At 33.7% G+C, this 12,914-nt stretch overlaps 1 long non-coding RNA gene across 4 annotated transcripts in view; it reads left to right on the top strand.

Annotated features, from left to right (window-relative positions):
* The window catches only part of LOC131512680 (uncharacterized), a 93,346-nt gene that overhangs the window by 64,578 nt on the left and 15,854 nt on the right, over nt 1-12,914 (top strand). For 3 of the 4 annotated variants that reach the window (XR_009262245.1, XR_009262243.1, XR_009262244.1), the window contains exon 3: nt 5,687-5,750. This is a non-coding gene — a long non-coding RNA (uncharacterized LOC131512680). Of the gene's footprint in view, nt 1-5,686; nt 5,751-8,509; nt 9,571-12,914 lie in introns of those variants that run through there. The other variant, XR_009262246.1, reaches the window with a different exon arrangement.

Here is a 12,914-nt window from a genome sequence, read left to right as displayed (position 1 = left end):
GATTTGATTTCATAGCTTCCCTTTTCTCTTGTGTAAATCATTAATTAAAGATTTACATCTAAATATTGGCTCTGCTGCACAAACAAGATAAACCACAGGTCCAAATAAATGTAGATATTTTGTTATGGTTTATGATCTAGTTTCTTTCTTAGTTTCATTAGTTAGGTCTCCTTTTAGTATTTTCCTCTCTGGTGCTCCTTATGGCACTGCTACAGTTTGCTCTTTCCTCTCATCTTACAGGGTTAATCAGCCACATCGATTCATCAAATAAAGTATGTACAATTTCTGACACTTTCTTTAGAAGATGATTTTGTTGCCATGGTGGCTTTTAGCTCGGAGATTTCTGACATCTGTTGGATCTCATTTCTTCTAGCCCTTTTCTCTTTTTTATAATAAAGTAAGTGAGTTTTGCTCAAATTAACATTTAATAAATTTACAAAAATTATGATTAACTAATTAGATTAATTCTAAGTCTTTTTTCTCTTGTTGAGATTGGGTTAGCATGTGATTTTTTTTACTGTGTTAGATAAGTAACCCTTGTGAAAAGATCTGCTTAGAAAAAGAGAAACACATGGCTAACAAACACATGTTTAGATAAAGAGTCAGTGCAATACAAATCTTGGGAGCAGGTTTTCTTAAAATATTTTTTTATCCTTACTGACTTTGATGTTATGATTATATTGTGTTATATTAGGTGAAGTGTTATCTACTTAAATTGCTATAAAATGATTAAAATTTCTCTAAGCATCAGGAAAAAAATGTTTTTTATATAAAGAGTAAATAAAATCAAACTCAAATAGATTGCCTTATCAGAGAATTATAGAAAAGCCTCTGTCTGCTATTAAGCTTGTGTCTATAAAGTACAAACAAAGCTTTTATTTATTGTTAGCATTTTCTACTCTATAGAGTGTAGAGTTCAATTAAATACATTTAAATAACTAGCATTCCCTACAGAATTAGCATTATTGCATTGAGTATCTGTGCACACTTACTTGCAACAAACATTCTGGCCCATCATCTGAACCCCATACAGTCTTGTCTTTTTAAATTATTACTAAACCAGGAGAAATAATTGATACAGGTATATCCAGCAAACTGTCTTTCAAAAATGAAGGAGAAATAAAGACTTTTATGGATAAATTGAAGCTATGTGACTTCATTACTACCCTTGTCTTATAAGATATGCTAAAAAGAGTCACTCAAGTGAAATGAAAGGATGCTAGACAGCAACATGAGAGCATGTAAAAGTATAAAGCTCTCTGGCAAAGGTAAATATGTAGATAAAAATAGAATCCTATAACACTATAATGGTAGTCCATAAATCACTTTAATTCAAGCATAGAATTTAAAAGATAAAAGCATAAAATAACTGCAACCATATTACTAGGTTAGTGGATACAAAATTTTTTTTAAAAAAAACCTAATTTGTGACATTGCTGACATAAAATGAGGAGGATGCAAAGGAATAGAGTTTTTGTGTGCAACTGAAATTAAGTGTTACCAGTTTAGAATAGACTGCTATAATTGTAAGATATTTTATGTAATCCCCATGATTACCACACACACACACACACACACACACACACACACAAATTCCTATAGAAGATACACAAAAGGAATCAAGTATGTCAGTACAAAAAAAATTAATGAAACACAAAGGAAAATAAGAGAGGAAAAGAAAGCAAAATAGCTATAAAATATACAGAAAACAACAAAATGTCAATAGTAAATCCTTACCTATCAGTAATTATTTTAAATATAAATGGATTAAACTCCACAATCTAAAGATACAGAGTGGCTAAATAGATTTTAAAAACAAGATCTAACTCTGCTGTTTGTAAGACTCACTTTAGATTTAAGAACACCCATAGACTAAAAATGAAAGAATGGATAAAGATAATCCATGCAAATGGTAACCAAAAGAGAGCAAGTTGAACTTACTTTTATCAAACAAAATAGACTTTAAGTCAGAAACTGTCACAAGAGACAAAGAAGGACATTATATGATAAAAGGTTCCATTCACCAGGATGCTATAACAATTTATTTATGCAACTAACACTAGAGGTCTCAAATATATGAAACAAACATTGACAAAATTGAAAGAAGAAATAGAAAGCAATACAATAATAGCAGGGGATTTCAATACCTTACTTTCAATAATGGATAGATCCTCCAGACAGAAAAGCAGTAAGGAAACAGAGAACTTGAAAAACACTGTAGACCAAAAGGACCTAACAGACATATACAGAACATGCCGTTCAACAGCAACAATCACACATGGAACATTCTCCAGGATAGATCATATGTTAGGCCACAAAACAAGTCTTTTAATATTTTCTAATATTAATAATTTAACAAATTTAATATTAAAATTATATCAATGGAATGAAACTAGAAATCAACTGCAGAAGGAAAATACATAAAGAAGTGGAAATTAAAGAACACACTCTTGAACAACAAAGAGGTCAAAGAAATCACAAGGAAATTAGAAAACATCTTGAAACAAATAAAATCAAAAACATGGTATAAACAAAACATGGGTATTGCAAAAGCAGTACTAATAAGGAATTTTATATTAATAAACATGTAATTAAAAAAAGAAGAAATATTCCCAATTAAGAACCTAATTTTATATTTCAAAGAATTAGAAAAACAAACTAAGCCTAAGTTAGAAGGAAGGAAATAATAAAGATTCAAGCAGAAATAAATGAACTAGAGAATAGAAAACAGTAGAAAAGAGTCAGCACACGAAGAGCTGGTTTTCTGAAAATATTAGCAAAATTGACAGACCCTTAGCTAAACAAACTAATAAAAAAAAGAGAAGAACAAAGATACTATTAGAAAAGAAAGCTAAAAACCAATATCCCTGATGAATATTGGTGCAAAAATACTAAAAAAAAAACTAGAAAATTGAATTTAATAGCACATTAGAAAGGTTATACATCACAACCAAGTAGAATTTATTCTTGGAATTCAAGGGAGTTACAAAATATGAAAATAAATCACTGCAATATACCAAATTAACAGTATAAAAGACAACACTATATCCACATGATCATCTCAACTGGTGCAGAAAAATATTTTACTAATTCAACACCCTGTCATGGTAATGACAAAAACACTTAAAATAGGAGTTGAAGGAAATTACCTCAATATAATAAAGTCCACATATGAAAAGCCAACAGATAACATCATCCTCAACAGTGAAAATCTGAAATATTTCCTTCAAGATCAAAAACAAGGCAAAGATGCCTACCCTGCCTTTCTTTCCACATAGTATTAGAAGGTGTAGCCTGAGCAATTAGGTAAGAAAAAGAAATAAGAGACATCCAAGTCAGAATAGAAGTAAAATTAGTTCGCAGATATGTTGCTGAAAGAAATTAAAGACATAAATAAATGGAAAAATGGAAAAAACATTCCACTTTCATGCATGGATTGGAAGACTTAACATTGTTAAAATGTCCATATTACCCAAAGCAAAGGTTCAATACATTCCCTATCAAAATCCCAATGGTAATATCTTCCAGAAATAGGAAAACCTCAATGGATTCAAATGGATTTTTAAGGAACTTGAATAGCCAAAACAATCTTGAGAAAGAAAAAACAAAGCAGGAATTCCTGATTTCAAAACATTTTACAAAGCTACAGTAATCCAAACAGTATGGTACTTGCATAAAGACAGACACAGACCAATGGAACAGAAAGAAAGCTCCCAAGTAAACCTTCACATACATGATCAAAGGACCTTCAACTAGATTTCCAAGATTGCATAATGGGGAAAGGATAATACCTTCAACAAATGTATTGGGGAAACTGGATATTCCAACTGTGGGAAAAAATGAAGTTGGACTTACCTAACACCCTATACAAAAATTAAAATTAATTAAAGACCTAAGTATAACACCTGAAACTCGCTCTCCTAGGAGAAAATATAGATGAAAAGCTTCATGACGTTGGATTTGGCAATGATTTCTTGGGTATGACAACAGCACAGGTAGTAAAAGCAAAAAAATAAGCAAACAGGACTATGTTGAACTTTACAGTTTCAATACAGCAAAAGAAACAATCAACAAGTTTTGTCAACAAGTGAAAAGGCAACCTATGGAATGGAAGAATATATTTTTCAAACTATATATCTGACAGGGCATTGATAGTCAACATTTATAAGGAATTCCTACAACTCAACAACAACAGCAACAACAAAAAAAGCAAATTAAATCAAATCAATGAACAAACAAACAAACCTGATATAAGAATGGGTAAAGGATTTAAAGACTCTTTTTTTTTTTTTTTTTTTAATTTTTTTCAATGTTTTTTATTTATTTTTGGGACAGAGAGAGACAGAGCATGAACGGGGGAGGGGCAGAGAGAGAGGGAGACGCAGAATCGGAAACAGGCTCCAGGCTCCGAGCCATCGGCCCAGAGCCCGACGCGGGGCTCGAACTCACGGAGCGCGAGATCGTGACCTGGCTGAAGTCAGACGCTTAACCGACTGCGCCACCCAGGCGCCCCATAATGGGTAAAGGATTTAAATAGACATTTTCCTGCAATACACACACACACACACACACACACACACACACAAATGGCCAATAAGCATATGAAAAGATGTTCAACATCACTAATATTTAGGTATTTTAGGAAATAAAAAATAAAAATAGTATTGATGGGATGTGGAGGTATGGGAACTCTTGTACACTGATGATGGCAATGTAAATGGTGTAGCTGCTATGGAAAACAGTATGGAGATTCCTCTGAAAATTAGAAATAGAACTGCCATATGATTCTACAATACCATATCTTGATATTCATCCAAAAAAACTGAAAACAGGATTTTGAAGAGATATTTGCACCTCCGTGTTTATTGCAGCATTATTTATAATAGCCAAGAGCTGGAAACAACCTACATGTCCATGGATGGATTAATAGATAAAGAAAATATGGTAGTTATATACAATGGAATATTATCCAGTCTTAAAAAAGAAGGAAATCCTGTCATATGCTACAACATGTATGAAACATAAGGACAATATACTAAATGAAATAAGCTAATCAGAAAAAGACAAATACTGCATGTTTCCAATTACATGATGTATCTTGAGTGGTCGGACTCAGAAACATAAAGTAGAATGGTGGTTGCCAGTGGTTGTTCAATAGGTATAGACTTTCAGTTTTGCAAGATGAAAAAGTTCTAGACATCTGTTGCACAACAGTATGCATATAGTTAACACTACTATGCACTTAAAAATGGTTAAGGAGGGAAATTTTATGTTTTAGTTTTTTATCATAATAAAAAAGTCAGACGTCCAAAAAGTAATTTTAGGTCTAGGAATATTAAACATAATGTCTAAAAAGGTCATGAGAAAGCATCATTTTTTGGTGGTATTAGTCCATTGATTTCAGTTAAAAAAGAAAAACTGATAAAGTAGAAAGAATAAAGCATTTTCAATGACTTAAAATCTCTGGAAAGTAACCATAGTTTTGCCCTGTACAAGTTCTGAGACATTAGCCAAACTATATTATGTCTCCAAGCTGTTTTTCTTCTCTGTAATGAAAGCAAATAGGATAATGTGACCGCATAGTATATTACAAGAATTGAGTGAGATAATGTGCGTGAATTATCTAGCCTAATGTCTGTCCAGAGTAGATAATGAATTTTCTCATTCCCTTCCCTTTTCCTTCCAGTTCACTAAATATCGATTGAGTGTCCACTGATGCATGGCACTGGAAAACCATTCCAAAAAGATAGGTAATGTATTTTTAAATTATGTGACAAATTATTTAAGAAAATATTAATTTTAATGTAAAGTATTAATAACATAACATTAATTACAAATGAAGAATATAAAACAATATTAAGTTATTGCTAGGTGCCAGACACCATAAATTCATGATTGCCTTATATCTTATCATTCTGACAACAATATGATGAAAACACTATTATTAGTTTTATTTTACCAATAAGGAACCTGGGGTTTATAGAGATTTTAACCTATCCAAAGCTCCAACTATTATAGGCAGAGCATGACTCCATGTCTGACTCTCAAATTCAAGCTCCCAACTGCTACTGTACAGTACCGTGTATAAAGAATGAGCTCTAACGTGGAACAGCCTTGCCTAATAATTCAACCAAAAGGTAATAGTCTTTTTCTTAGCTAAGGATAAGAGAAAGGGGAGAGGAGTAAGCAAACCTCCTTCCTTCCCATAGACTTCCAAATTTCTACTTCTTTCCAGACCTCAAGTAAATGAATTTTATGGTTTCCGCAATTTCTCTCTCAGTTTTATTCTCTTGGCAATTAAGTCTTTCTAAAATGTTTCACAAATGGGAAGCAAACATGGACTTGGACAGTTGATTCTAGCTTTAATGGAGGAAGAAGAATGAGCCTTGAGAAATGAGTGAATTTTGAATAGACTGAGAATATAGGGGAAGGCTAAGAGGTAACAATTAGCAGGACATTTTTGTGGCCAATAATAAGATTAGTCATTCTAGAGCAGAGGTTTTGCTTTGAAAGATTAAGCTGAAACATGTATGGAGTTTTATTAGACCATTCACGTATTAGATTAGACCATTCATGACCCAGATTGTTGGTTATCAAATCACCTTGAAGAAAAGTAGATATTACTAAAGACTGTGGAAACATTCCCAGTAAAAGCCTGGTAGACCCATTAAGTAACTGCTAAATCATTTGACTGGTGCAAAAGTTGTAATTGACCCAGAAATGTTGACAAAAATGATTTTCCATAGGATAGGGATATAACAAAAGAGGATTTTTGCCTTCCCCAGCTGGATCAGACTCTTTCTATTGCTCATAGTTTTGTTTCAGGTAGAAGTGTAGGATAAGGCAGAGGCAGTATCTTTTTAAGCTTGTTCATTTTCTCTGAGTAAAAATGAGTCGTTGTGCTTTCAGATCTACTCTTGTGTATTGATCTCAGTCTTTACATACACACGACATAGGCATACACATGCAAACAAGAACAGACAGAAAAATAAAAACAGGGAAAATACTTGTAGGCTATTACCAGCCATTATGTAAAAGTTGTTAGTAGTTGGTTTATACCTTTCCCTAGGTCTTTGGTTGAACTTGAGTGAGTTTTATTCAAAGTCTATTGTATAAGTGTCATATTATAGTTAAGAAAAGCAGTATTCAGTTTGTTAATGCTATGAAATACAGGAGAAAGTCTGCTACTTTTTCATCTTTCATTAGAAATATGTCATAGGGGCGCCTGGGTGGCGCAGTCGGTTAAGCGTCCGACTTCAGCCAGGTCACAATCTCGCGGTCCGTGAGTTCGAGCCCCGCGTCGGGCTCTGGGCTGATGGCTCAGAGCCTGGAGCCTGTTTCCGATTCTGTGTCTCCCTCTCTCTCTGCCCCTTCCCCTGTTCATGCTCTGTCTCTCTCTGTCCCAAAAATAAATAAACGTTGAAAAAAAAATTTATAAAAAAGAAATATGTCATAAATACCATCCCAAAATGTTACATGAATATAGATAGAAATATAAATATTTTAAAGTAGATAGTTAAAAACAAGTCTGGATTTGTGCTTTTTAAGTATGCATGCAGTAATTATATAGAATCATTTGAATCATATATGCTATGGATATGTTCTTGGTTACCTGTAGATTTCAACAAAACTGTTCCTTTTTCTTTAAATTTAAAAGTATGCTGGGGGTACCTGAGTGGCTCAGTTGGTTGAGCACCCGACTTTGGCTCGGGTCATGATCTCATGGTTCCTGACTTCAAGCCACATGTCAGGCTGTGGGCTGACAGCTCAGAGCCTGGAGCCCGCTTGGGATTCTGTGTCTCTCCCTCTCTTTGCCCCTCCCCCACTCTGTCTCTCTCTCTTCTTCAAAAATAAGTAAAAATTAAAAGAAAAAAAAGTATGCTGGAAGTAAAAAATGGTGACATTATCTATGTCACATCCTGGGTGCAGCCAGGACCCAGCCATTGCTCAGTGAGACCCTCCCCCAGAGGATCTGAGCAGGTCAAAGCCGTAGTCCCTCAGAAGCAAGGGGTCAGGAAATAAAGCCGCATCTGAGATAAAACTCAGGAGGGAGGTGCCGCCTGGCAACGTGAGGACTTGGTCACAGACAGTGTACAAGCAGGGAGTGGACAGAAGCCGAAGACAAAGGACAGGTGCATGATTGCTGATGAAGGAGAACAGAGTTCTGATACTAGAGACTCGGAGGCTGGGTGACACCATTTTCACCCCTCCCACGCATGCACATATACACCTACAAGCGCCACAACAGTCCACCCCAGTAAGCTAAGCAGCACCATCTAGTGGAGAATGGAGCTGTTACACTAATCCCTGCCTAACTGGGCCAACCTCGCTCTTCAGGAACACCACAAGTCTCTCCGCCTGCTTACTTTATGGACTATGAAGTGCTTCATAATTTGACTTCTAGGGGAAAATGATGTTATTTCAATTGTATTTCAGTCTGTTTGCCACTCCATCTATTCAATTTTCCTTTTTTTTTCTTTTTCATTTCTTTTCTTTTTCTTGAATACAGAAAGAGGAAAAATTTGTTTTCATTTTCAATTTTTATTAAAAAGGCAGGAAGCCATCAAAATCCTCCAGGAGAAAGCAGGCAAAAACCTCTTCAACCTTGGCCGCAACAAATTCTTATTCTCCATGTCTCTAGAGGCAAGGGAAACAAAAGAAAAAATGAACTATTGGGACCTTATCAACATAAAAAGCTTCTGCACAGTGAAGGAAACCATCAGCAAAACTAAAAGACAACTGATGGAATAGGAGAAGATATTTGCAAATGGCAGATAAAGGGTTAGTATCTAAAATCTATAAAGAACTTATCAAACTCAACACCCAAAAAACAAATAATCCAGTGAAGAAATGGGCAAAAGACATGAATAGATACTTCTCCAAAGAAGACATCCAGATGGCCAACTGACACATGACAAAATGCACAATATCATTCATCATCAGGGAAATACAAATCAAAACCACAATGAGATACCGCCTCACACCTGTCAGAATGGCTAAAGTTAACAACTTAGGCAACAACAGATGTTGGCGAGGATGCAGAAAAAGGATCTCTTTTGCATTGTTGGTGGGAATGCAAGCTGGTGCAGCCACTCTGGAAAATAGTATGGAGGTTCCTCAAAAAATTAAAAACAGAACTACCCTATGACCCAGCAATTGCACTACTAGGTATTTATCTAAGGGATACAGGTATGCTGTTTCAAAGGGACACACACACCCCAATGTTTATAGCAGTACTACCAACAATAGCCAAGTATGGAAAGAGCCCAAATGTCCATCGATGGATGACTGGATAAAGAAGATGTGGTATATATACACAATGGAGTATTATGGGCAATCAAAAAGAATGAAATCTTGTCATTTGCAACTACATGGATGGAACTAGAGGATATTATGCTAAGCGAAATTAGTCAGTCAGAGAAAGACAAATATCCTATGACTTCACTCATATGAGGACTTTAAGATACAAAACAGATGAACATAAGGGAAAGGAAGCAAAAATAATATAAAAACAGGGAGGGGAACAAAACATAAGAGACTCTTAAATATGGAGAACATACAGAGGGTTACTGGAGGGGTTGTGGGAGGGTTGATGGGATAAATGGGTAAGGGGCATTAAGGAATCTACTCCTGAAATCATTGTTGCACTATATGCACTATATGCTAACTAACTTGGATATAATTTAAAAAAATATATTAAAGAAAATGGTAAAAAAATAAAATATTTACCTTGGTTTATATTTAACCATATTTCATTTCCTATTTTCACTTATACACAATATAATTCTTAACATTGATATATGTCATGATATTAAATATCATTAATGTCTTGTTATTTCACTGAGTATTAACCCATAATCCTCCATAACTTTAGAGTTGTCTTAAAGGTTAAATTACTTTATTTAATGTCAAGTTGGTAGTTCAATAGTCAACCATGGCCCCCAACACATAGACTACACACATACACACACACACACATGCACACCCCTCCTTAGATGCTATATTTAATTAGATTTTCTGTAATAGTGTCATAACAACATTCTGGAATATATAGAATCTTTCATTAAAGAAAAAGATGCCAATTTCCCAAGATTCTCAAAATTTCAGTAAAAGAAACAGATTTCTCATATTATTCTAATGTAAAGTGTTACCAACATTTCCATAAAATGAATTATTCATTTCTTGTAGAGCTTGGCCAATATATTTATTTGTATGTAAGATTTAGTTACATAAGAAAGACTTATTTAACCTCTATATTTAAAACATCTATATTTAAAACATCTTATTTCTCACACTATTAATAATATATAAATTTTAATGATAGTAATTTTTTTCTGTTATCTAACCATAACTTTAAAAATAGGAATTTCCTTTCCAGGGATTCTGATATATCCCATTATTTTTAAAAGAGATATAAATTTTAACATTTAAAAAATATTTTTCATATATCTATAAGATGAAAATTTGAATATAATTTAAGGGTTAACTCCTAATAAAATTAACTTTACTATGTGTTTCAAATGATTTCTCTCTTAATTCAAGAAATATTAATAGATTTGCAATCTTAATCATAAAATCACTTTGTTCAAAACAAATATATATTCTGTAACCTAGTTTCATATAAAACTTTCATCAAAAACCACTTAAATATACCTTTATTCTAAGTTGCAAACATGGATAACATAAACATAAATAATCATTCTAGCTAAATAGTAGTGTTCACACACAGGACTTTGGCTTCCAGAATGGCAAAAGAGGAAGGTTTTTTACAGATTCACACTCCTGCATATAACAACTATAAACTCTGGACAAAATAGAACAATAACAAAATTAAACTAGCAACCGGAAAGCTCTGGACTGTGAGGAAAGACGTGGAGACCCTTGCAGGAGAGCTAAAATTTGAAAGAAGTTTCCAAAATGGTTTGAATTTCACACTATTGTAGATTTGGTCCAAGAGCAGGCAATAGTTATACAAGAAGCCAAGAAAGTCACCTGCTCTCAAGAAGTAAACAATTAATAGAAGCCAATTCCAAGATGTACCAGAAGTGAAAAATATCAGAAAAGGACATTCCACAACTACTGTAACTATATAATAAAGCAAAGGGAAATATACTCGTATTGAAAACCAACTTAGAAAATCGCAACAGAAATATGGAAAATATTTCTAAAACCCCCCAAAATTTTGGAATTAAAAAATAAAATATTTTATGTAAGTGGTGAATCACTAAATTCTATTCCTGAAAACATTATTATACTATATGTTAACTAACTTGGATTTAAATTTTAAACTATAAATCAATCAATCAATCAATCAATCAATCAATCTTGGGGTGCCTGTGTGGCTGTCTGTTAAGTATCTGACTCTTGATTTGAGCTGAGGTCATGATCTCATGGTTGTGAGATCGAGCCCTGCCTTGGGCTTCTTACTGAGCATGGAGCCTGCTTAAGATTCTCTCTCCCTGTCCTTCAGTCCCTCCCCTGCTCCCTCTTAAATAAATAAATAAATAAATAAATAAATAAATAAATAAAAATAAAGTATCTTAAATTGAAAATTCAATAGATATCTATCTATAATAGGATAATGGAGATGACAGGAAAGAATCAGTGAGCATAAAAGATAGATGGTGGATATGATCCAATCTAAAGAAAAGAGGGGAAAAAAGAAAAACATAAATTTTCAAGAACCTGTGGGAAAAGATGATCAAAATAAGTAATTAATGTGTACTTACTGTCCCAGAAGAAAGGAAAGAGAAAATGAAGTAGAAAAATTATATGATGAAATCATGACTGATAATCTCTCTAGTTTGGTAAAAGATATAAATTTAGAACTCCTTAAAGCCCAGTAGACCCCAGGAAACATAAATGCAAAGAAAGTCATGCCTAGGAACAATATACTCAAACTCCTAAAAACAAAAGATAAAGAGAAAATCTTGAAAGCAACCAGAGTAAACAACATACTACATTTGGGAAACAATTCCTCTAGCTTGCTTTTTAAAAAAAAAAAAAAATTATTTATTTACTTTAAGGCAGAGAGAATAAGCTGGGGAGAGGCAGAGAGATAGAATTTCAAGCAGGGTCTACACTCCAGTGCAGGGATACAGGGCTGGAACTCACACAGCGTGAGAGCATGACCTGAGCTGAAATCTAGAGCCAGACTCTTAATCAGCTGAGCCACCCAGGCACCCCGCTCTAGCTTTCTTAATTGGAAACCACAGAGGCCAGAAAGTGGGCAGTGGGAGGGAGTGGGGGGGTGAGGGGGAGGGTTATTTAAGAGATGACATTAAAAAACAAAAAAACATAATAACAAGAAAATAGTTAACTCACAATCTCTATTTTCAGTGAAAACAACCTTGGAGTACAAAAGTAAACAAAAATATTAGTTAAGAGAATTTGTTGCCAGCAAACCTAGACTATAAGAAATGCCAAAGGAAGTTTTCATGCTGAAGGGAAATGTTTTTTTGAGAAGAAATGAATAGCACTGGAAATGATAAATATCTGCATAAAATAAAAGAATATTTTCCTTAATTTAAAATTATATAACCATTTGAAGCAAAAATTAATATTATAATGCAGATGTAACATGTATTGCAATTGTAACTACAAAATCCTCGTCTGACTGAGGAACATATTTTAAAAATAGCAAGATGGTCGGTCTAAATCCATATCAATGACTGTGTTAATGGATTAAAGATTATAGTCTGATTAGAAGGTGAAAAATTTCACAATAGATGTGAAAGCAATACCCAAATATACTGTTTATGGGAGATACACTTTACATATAAAAACACAGGTAGCTGAAAGTAAACAGAAGGAAAAAGATCTATCAGCATAAGAAGGTTGTAAATACTATATTAGTATCAGATAAAATAGGCTTTAAAATACTGCCTGAGGTAAAGGACATTTCATAATGATAA

The sequence above is a fragment of the Neofelis nebulosa genome, chromosome 5 (genome assembly GCF_028018385.1).
Source record: "Neofelis nebulosa isolate mNeoNeb1 chromosome 5, mNeoNeb1.pri, whole genome shotgun sequence".
In the NCBI taxonomy this organism is placed as follows: Eukaryota; Metazoa; Chordata; class Mammalia; order Carnivora; family Felidae; genus Neofelis; species Neofelis nebulosa.
Note: the sequence above shows the minus strand (reverse complement) of the source record. Positions and strands in the feature narration are given on the sequence as shown.